We start from the raw sequence: 9,224 nt of genomic DNA, 5'->3' as shown, positions 1-9,224 counted from the left end.
TCTAAAAAATCCATTTAAAAGGGTTCTTGAGCATATAAACTATGCAAGAAAGGTTAATGTGACTAGAACTTCATGAATGAGATTGGATTGATCATGGAAATCTCTGATTTAATAAAATAATTCATTTATTATTTGTTAAACCTTCTAAAAAGGTAGAACTAGCTAGGTGATTTGAATACCCCAAGACCTTCATTTGATCAAATAAGTTATTAAAGTGACCTCATACTTTGTTTGCATTAGACTTTGAGCATTCTGAGGAGTAGAGAAAAGGAAAGGCATCAACAATTTAGTTTGTTCGCTTCCAGTTCGTCGATTGAGGTAGGTTATGATTTATTTGGAGTTAGAACTTGCTTAGTTTTCAATATGTCATGTGAGTTGCATTGCATGTTAATTGGTCTTCAGACATAATTGTTGTTTTGATGAAATTATGTGTTGCTTGTAAGATTTAGCATGTAAATTGTTGAATTGATTATTCATTGATAATATCAATTATGAATTTGTAATTATTCTATAATGCGGTGGTGATGTTATGAATGATGATATTGTAGCTACGTTATGCTTGATGTGCAGCCATGAGAGGTCATTGGAGAGCATATCATATATTGAAATATGCAGATATAGTGAGTATATAATCATTATTCGGATGATGAGTGGCTTAAGTCCAATGTGAACCTACGGACAAGTGGTTTGTGTGGGATCGGGTACCACATCGGTACAATACATATAAATCTTATTTTCTCCTCTACGACAAGTATTTTCCATTCACACTTTAAAATCTCAATAAGTTCCTTGTCAAAATCGATCGTCACAAACCAGTTCACTTGCAAGTTAATTCTAAAGGTGACACTAACACTAACTCGTAGCTAGTGATGATTGACACTAAAAAAGTCATGAAATTCAAAGGCGAAACTAAGTAGGAGAAGATAGTTAGCTAATTAGCAAATAAAGTAAAATAATAATTTGTATATAAATCGTTAAATTCCATTTGATATAAAGGAGAATTTCAATGAAGTGACAATTCAAAATTTTACTTTAATCGTACATTTAAATTTGAAGCATGACATTTTAATAGTAACTTTTTGAATCTCTTGGATAAATTTCTTGTTCCACCATCACTTGAAATGAATTCTTCCTTTTAAAAAAATAAATAAATAAATAATTTTTTTGTGTTTTATAGTATGTGTAGAATAGTTCATTTGTTATAATAGTGCATGTAAATTTGTATGAATGACTGACAAAGATTAATATTGGTATTGAGGCTTTTATGTGAGTGATTATTTATGTTGATTTGAATCTACAATTTTGCATAGCCATAAGGGGGGGGGGGGGGGGGGGAAAGGTGGGTGAGGGGAATAGAAGATTTGCTTTGCACACTTAAACCCCAAATGGGATCCTACCCAACACGAATTTGGATTGATCGAATTCCAATATAATATTGAAAACCAACTTGAAAAAAAAAAAAAAAAGTAACAGCTCCAAATATAATAAGTGTACTCTTTATAACTAGTTTTATTTATTAACAATGAAAACCAAGTCACAAAGCACCAGTGGTCTAGTGGTAGAATAGTACCCTGCCACGGTACAGACCCGGGTTCGATTCCCGGCTGGTGCATTACTTTTTTTTTCCTTAATCACAATTGCACAAACCATAAAATAAATTAAAAAACAGGAATGCATCGCGATATGAGCAATATTTGGTTTTGTTGGCCACTTATAAAATATTTTTTACAAGACTTGTTCTCTTTTCAACTTTTTAATATTTAGAAAAAGTGTTTCGTTATATAAGTAAGCACTATAATCCTTATCTTCCTATTTAATGTGGGACAAAATTCCTTTGTAAAATGAAGCATTTCAAATGTTTCATGTCTCTCCATTTTCTATTTACGTCGTAACTAAGAACCCAACAATACTTCATACATTATTTACGTACACTAGTACTCCATTTTAAGTTGAAAACTTTTTGTCAGCTGAAGATCTAAAATTTATAGAAAAGGTTCAATAAAATAAATACTTAACAAATAGATAATTGAACATCAAGTCAGGATGGCCGAGTGGTCTAAGGCGCCAGACTCAAGTTCTGGTCTTCGTAAGAGGGCGTGGGTTCAAATCCCACTTCTGACATTTTTTTTGAAATTATTTTACTATTGTTTGGTTAATTAGTATTTTTATTTGTTTACTATTGTTTGGTTAATTACTATTGAATTTTGAAATTATTTTACTATTGTTTGGTTAATTAGTATTTTTATTTGTTTACTATTGTTTGGTTAATTACTATTGAATTTTGAAATTATTTTACTATTGTTTGGTTAATTAGTATTTTTATTTGTTTACTATTGTTTGGTTAATTACTATTGAATTTTGAAATTATTTTACTATTGTTTGGTTAATTAGTATTTTTATTTGTTTACTATTGTTTGGTTAATTACTATTGAATTTTGAAATTATTTTACTATTGTTTGGTTAATTAGTATTTTTATTTGTTTACTATTGTTTGGTTAATTACTATTGAATTTTGAAATTATTTTACTATTGTTTGGTTAATTAGTATTTTTATTTGTTTACTATTGTTTGGTTAATTACTATTGAATTTTGAAATTATTTTACTATTGTTTGGTTAATTAGTATTTTTATTTGTTTACTATTGTTTGGTTAATTAGTATTTTTATTTGTTTACTATTGTTTGGTTAATTAGTATTTTTATTTGTTTACTATTGTTTGGTTAATTAGTATTTTTATTTGTTTACTATTGTTTGGTTAATTAGTATTTTTATTTGTTTACTATTGTTTGGTTAATTACTATTGAATTCTTAGATGTTCTCGATTAGGATAAAAACCGATCAATACTAGTGAATAAGAAAATTTGCACTCTTCATGGTTGTTGTATCCCTTAGTATAGACATGGTTTTAAATTGTCATAAAAGTTTGGTTTGCATTCACTTATTAAACATGTTTCTATGGAAGGACCCCTGGTTACTGAAGGCGTCCTTGGGGTGATATATCTCATTATTCCTATGAGGTGGAGATGATATGGTCAGTCCATAGTTTTTCCTTCTCTTTTTTCGCATTTTTCGCTCAAGGGGAAAGAATCATTGGGATACTTAATTTTTTTTAAATCTTATCCCAAGACTCTTTCAAGAATAATTTTTGGCATTTGCTTGCTCCCCAGAACACAGGTTTATGCATCTTTGTGGTGCTCATTAAATGCCTCACCTCAAGTATTGTTAGCCTTATAACATGATGCATTTGTGAATCCATGAAACTTTGGGAACATAAACTAATAGGTAAAGTTGAAGAGTCCGAGCAACACAGGTCGAATCCTCTGAAATTAGTTTTACTTTTTGAGGATCTGTCAGTGGTAGGACACCAGAGGTTTCAACTTTGTGGCTAGCTTTCACTTCACAAAAGTACATTATTACATAGCAATTAACAAAAGCACCTCGCTTACATGCAAATGACAAGCAAGAACACGGTAGATATAGAAAAGCACCACATGTAGGTTTGTCCTCGCGCACAATCTGCATTTATCGTGTAGCAAACATCACTTCTATTAGAAATTGTTTGTCTTGTTTAAGCAAAAAGACAAGCTTTGTTTCCCTAAAAACCACATTTGGGACACAATGAAACATGAACAAATACACACACCATAGCTAACTTTTCTAATGTCTAGATGTGCAAGTTCAGGAGACATATGTTGTCTATTATTAATAATAAAATAAATAAAAAGGACAGTAGGGGTGTGATGTAAACAGTCTATTATAATGCCACGTACCATAGAGGAACAAACACGAAGCATAAAAGGACTTGGATAAAATACCTTTTTGCATATGCTGAACAATCTGTAGAAAAGGTTATTAACCGTGATCTGATCAATTTTCTACACGTTGTTTTTGTTGCAACCTAAGCCCTTCGGTAGAAAGAGAAGAAAACTAGGCTTTTAATGTAGATTATCCCCATACGCCAGTAATCACGGTTAATAACCTCTGGATATCTGGAAGAGTCATCCTTTGGATTGTATATGATTAATGTTGATCCATACCCAACCAAAACATCGCCATTGTTTGTCAAGAAAATGGATGGAGAAAATCGATATCTCTTTAGTGTAGTAGGATACTCAATGGTGCTCATCTTAGTCCAAGATTCTTTAACTCCATACGCCGCCAATTGTCAAATGATGAGAAAACCCACAAAAATCACATCCCAACTCCGAAATACTTTTTCCTTCTCCATAGTAAGGCTGCTCCACCTTTCCCACATTCTCATCAACTAAACCAAAAGAAATAATCTCACCTACCTCACACTCATTATAATCATGAGTATTAGTAATCCAATGAAATTTCCTCTTTACAAACACACTCGAACGACTAAAATGCATCCAATCCATTAAACAATGAATTTTTCTCCAGGAATCACTCTTTAAACTATAAATTTTGATTTCAACATGAGGCGAACTTCTATATATACAAAAAATACCTACTACCTTATAATCATCACGAAACTCATCATATCCAAAACCATATGTACAGTAAGCATACGTCAATATAAGTCTAGAATTAGGCAATTCCTTGTACTTTCTAATTGATGGATATATTCTATATAAACAAATCATTTGACAAGAGAAACTCACGAACAAGACAAATTAATCCATTGACAGAACCCACAATCCAAAATGCTTCTTCACATTGGTCTTTCATGGGATTATTCAAGTCAGATAGTTCAGTAACACAGTTATCAAATAAAGACCTAATTAGACAAATTTGTATACTTTTATTATTATTTTTTTTTAAAAAGATGTTAATTGTTTTAAAATAATAATATTCATTTTTTAAAATAATATTTGTGCATTTTTATACGAAAAATAACTGACGATTTTTTATAAAAAGTATTATAGTAATAAGTTCATTAACAAATTGATGGAGTTCACCAATGAGACCTCATGAGCTGAGGTGTACATTATGAGCTTGATTAATGTATTGAATTTGAGCAACGTAACAATCTGATTTTCTTGAATAATCTTGACTATTTCAGGATTAGAAATATGCAATATTTGACCCATAACATTACCATATTTTTCAATTGCCTTCAATAAAGCATCAAAACTATTGAACATCAATAAGTTATAGGTCTTTTGAGGCATTACTTTGTTAACCTGATTCCATCACAATATCCTACCTCTTTTCACTACCTGTAGAAGCATTATATCATGTATATTATTATGTCCCAATGTTCTTTGTTGTCAACTTTTCTCCCTTTGTTCAAATTCTTGTCTTGCGAGTCAGTTTGAATTGGCTTAAAAACAATAGTTTTTAAGTTAAAAATAAAAAAGTCAAACTTAAATGAGTTTTAAGTCAAAAAAATTAAAAAGTAGGGGAGACCTACTTTTGGTTTTAATTTTAACTTATTTGAAGTTATTTTTAACCTTGTCAAACATTTATTAACTTATTTTATGTTATTTTTTTTTACTTATTTTAAGTTATTTTTATATTTGTCAAATGCTTTCAGAAGTCAAAAAGTGACTTAAAAATAGGTTTGACCAACTCTTAAATCAATCCAAACACCCTCTGCATTGATGCTAATAATGAACCATCAATGTCCTGAGAATTCTCAATTGCACTTATTTCGTGACTTGGAGAATTATTTTGACTAGTCGAGAAAAGTATTTGACTACTCCAATTTCAGTTGCATTCTCGTTTTCCAACTTGCAAAATGTGTTGCCCATATATATATTTTTAGCATCTTCAACACCATCAATTAGTCTCTGCCCAAAATTCTCAAATATGTTCTTGTCATTGCTAGAATTTTCAGCTCGTAAAACAATAAGTTTCTCACCTTGCTTCGAAGCTAAAAATAATTCGTGTCCACCCAGAATCTGTAGCCCCTTTTCACTTGATGCACGACCAACATTATCACCTTGTTGATGCGTCAAAACCTTGTTAGTGAGGGTTCGATTCTCATGCATTGTATTCTTGTCTTCTGAAAATTTTATTATTAGTATTTATAATTTATAGAATGATGTTGTATTGTTATACTACACCTTTCTAAACTATAATATTAAGAATGTCTATAAAAATCTTATTCAAAGTATGTTTTAAGTTTTTTATAAGCAAAAGGTGATCAAATGTGAGAGTAATTAAGTTGAATAACGACGATTCAGACATAATTTCTTATTTAATCACTCTGTCCTCCTATTCCATTTATATTATGCACTTTGGTTATATATATATAATGTTTTCTCAAATGACAATTAATACAAATACTAAAATCGTAGATCTAAACAACAAATAAGTCAGGATGGCCGAGTGGTCTAAGGCGCCAGACTCAAGTTCTGGTCTTCGTAAGAGGGCGTGGGTTCAAATCCCACTTCTGACATTTTTTTTTTCCTTTTTCCTAACTCATCATTTTGAAGCCATAAATTTTTTGGAGTATATATAGTACATAAAATTATAACAAGAATAAATATTCGTTAATTTTCTAAGTAGTATTTAACTAAGACAAAATTAAATTGAGAGTCATATATTTTTTTGGTTTCAACCCAAGATCATTACACAGGTCAATAAAAAATGTATGTGGAAAATTGTCTTTGTTAGTATATATATATATTAGGTGCGTATGAATAAAGTCCCATAGTGACAAGACGAATAATAAAATGACAAAATAATGATATAGGACTCAAATTAGTGCCTTTACACATCTATATTCGATTTTATTTCTTCACGTGTACAATAAAAACATACACACAAAATACACCAGTGAGCTTTGATGAAGATAAATACTCCGCTCACAATAAATCTCTAAATTAGCTCATGAATAATGACAAGCTAGTCATACAAAACTTAGTTTAAGGAAAAAGCTAAATTGTTAAATCTTTATAAATAAAATCTCACATTGACATTTATAATTGCAAACACACTAATCTCACTTAATATAATAGTTAATTAATTCAAGATTTAGAAATAGTGAACATTCCTGTGAAATGATGTGTAAACCTTCCCATGGTCTATCTAAACGAAATTTCCTAGTTTTTCATTAAATGTCCATTTAGAGAGAAGAGAGGGGCATCCAATACTCCCAATCAATCAATCAAACAAACAATCATATTTATTTGTTTGCTTACCAAGAATAATTACAGTCGCTAACTAAATATATATATATAAAAAATACTAGTTATGTACAATTATATATATATTTTTGGCTATTATTCTGATGGATAAAAAATATCGATGAATTAACGTGTGATTAATGGTTGGCCTACGATCCCCTTTCCTCCTCTTTTCCTTCACTTTCGGATTCTTCCCAACAGACATTGCAACTCTAACTTGTGATTATTACAAAGAATTTTCCTTGGCATTTCAGCAGCTTAATATTGGATTTGAATGAATTAGAACGTCATGAGGAAGCTTAAAAGTGTAAATTATAAAGTGATAAGTTAGCTGACCAAAACTATACTTAAAAGCATAATATCATTATATGGTTTGATCAATTGACCTACATATAAAAAAATTATAATATAAAAGAAAATATTTAAATATGTTGGGAGAAAAATCTCCCCCTAAATAAAACTCTCTAAATAACTACATCGTGGATGTTATTATATGAGAATAGTGATCTTGAGTTTCAAGCTTTCCGAAAAGAATACCTAAATATGGAAAGGAATTATATTTTCTTTTAGAAACAGTTAAAATAATTATGGTAATAGTTTAACTTTTTTTTTTCGGAGAAAAAGTAAATTTCAAATTTTATTTTTAAAAAATAGGATAAAATCCCAACACTTAAACTAGTTTATTTCATAAGGTCATTTCACTTTCCAAGTCACATGCAGTCCAACTAGTTGAGGTGTTGTTTTTCTTATTAGAAGGATTTTTTTTTTCCAAAAAGAATTTTGGATAGAAATAAATATTTGCATCAGGAAATTGAATTCCAGATCATAACGTTCGGATTTAAGTTATATACAGTAATACTGAAAAATATTACATTATCATTGCGCTTTTAATTGACCATAGCAGGATAATTGTTTATTATTATAGGTTAGTAGGTTACTGATCAATTTCAATATATCTATAGTGATTTATGTGTAATGAATTTGTCACGTTTTAATGTGCATTATTATGTCAACAGGTCTCACCATCAATTCTAATAGACCGTCTTTTTAAGTGACCAGTTATAAAAAAAATTACGAATTTGAAATCTTATTTAGTTACCAAATTGTCGAGGTAAATCCACCCCCGGCTTACAGGCCCCAATTGCAAGCTATCGTAGTGAACCTCATTCCTTAAAAAATAGAGTTAATATTTGTGTGAACAGATTACTCTCATAGTCTCATATCATATATTAAACTGATATTTTATTTATCTCAAATTATCTATTGTGGTTATTAAAAATAGATATATTAAATTATTTGTCATTTTAGAAGTTCAAACATAACTAATTATTTTTTCTCATTTCACCCTTGGTAAATTTTTTGTTATTAATGGAGATGACACATAAATAAAATAAACATTCAATATAAAAACTTATGACTTAGACATAAATAAAGGTAAAATAGTCATATACTCATCTAACTAATTTCTCAAGAAACTTATAAATAAAATAAGGATAAATAACTTGAGACGGAAAGTAGAATAATTCTTTTCTAGTCTGTTGCATAGGTTCATATACTCCTCTAACTAATTTCTCAAGAAACTTATAAATAAAATAAGGATAAATAATTTGAGCAGGGAAGTAGAATAATTTTTTTCGAGTCTGTTGCATAGGACTTGCTTAGTGTTTGTGAGTTTCGAACATGTGAGCACTAGCTCACATGTATCATTTTAATTGTATTTATGTAAAAAAAATTTCCCGATGAAGGGTGTCCAATTGGACACCTTGACAACCACGTGGCTCCCCCCTGCTTGTCTAGTGCGGTTTACATCTTCTATACGATTTACAGGCTATTACAAAGTAGGGGGTTTATTCAATATGCACAAAGTGCTCACCCGAAGGACAAAAATTGTGACATAAATAATAACGGCCGTGGATTATCCTGGAACGTAAAAAAAATACCATTCTTTTCTTTCTTTTAATCGTGATAGACAAAAAGGTCTCCAATTAATCCCTACGTGGATAGTGGATTGCAATTTTGCGAGACGTGAAAGTCAGTGAACCACATGTTATGTTATTGCTACTTTACCCCCCTATTTTTTTCAAATATAAAATAAAACATATATATATATATATATATATATATATAT

The 9,224-nt window shown here is 29.9% G+C and overlaps 3 non-coding genes across 3 annotated transcripts; all 3 read left to right on the top strand.

The window, feature by feature from the left end:
• The first annotated feature begins 1,541 nt into the window (after positions 1-1,541).
• Positions 1,542-1,612, top strand: TRNAG-GCC (transfer RNA glycine (anticodon GCC)). Its single transcript has one exon. It is a non-coding gene; the product is annotated as a tRNA-Gly (tRNA).
• Positions 1,613-2,037: 425 nt separating this feature from the next.
• Positions 2,038-2,121, top strand: TRNAL-CAA (transfer RNA leucine (anticodon CAA)). The gene has a single exon. It is a non-coding gene; the product is annotated as a tRNA-Leu (tRNA).
• Positions 2,122-6,282: 4,161 nt separating this feature from the next.
• TRNAL-CAA (transfer RNA leucine (anticodon CAA)) lies at positions 6,283-6,366 on the top strand. Its single transcript has one exon. It is a non-coding gene; the product is annotated as a tRNA-Leu (tRNA).
• Positions 6,367-9,224: the final 2,858 nt, after the last annotated feature.

Source organism: Solanum tuberosum, unplaced genomic scaffold (genome assembly GCF_000226075.1).
Source record: "Solanum tuberosum cultivar DM 1-3 516 R44 unplaced genomic scaffold, SolTub_3.0 scf00069, whole genome shotgun sequence".
Lineage (NCBI taxonomy): Eukaryota > Viridiplantae > Streptophyta > Magnoliopsida > Solanales > Solanaceae > Solanum > Solanum tuberosum.
The sequence above is the reverse complement of the archived record's forward strand: the minus strand, read 5'-3'. Positions and strand labels throughout refer to the sequence as shown.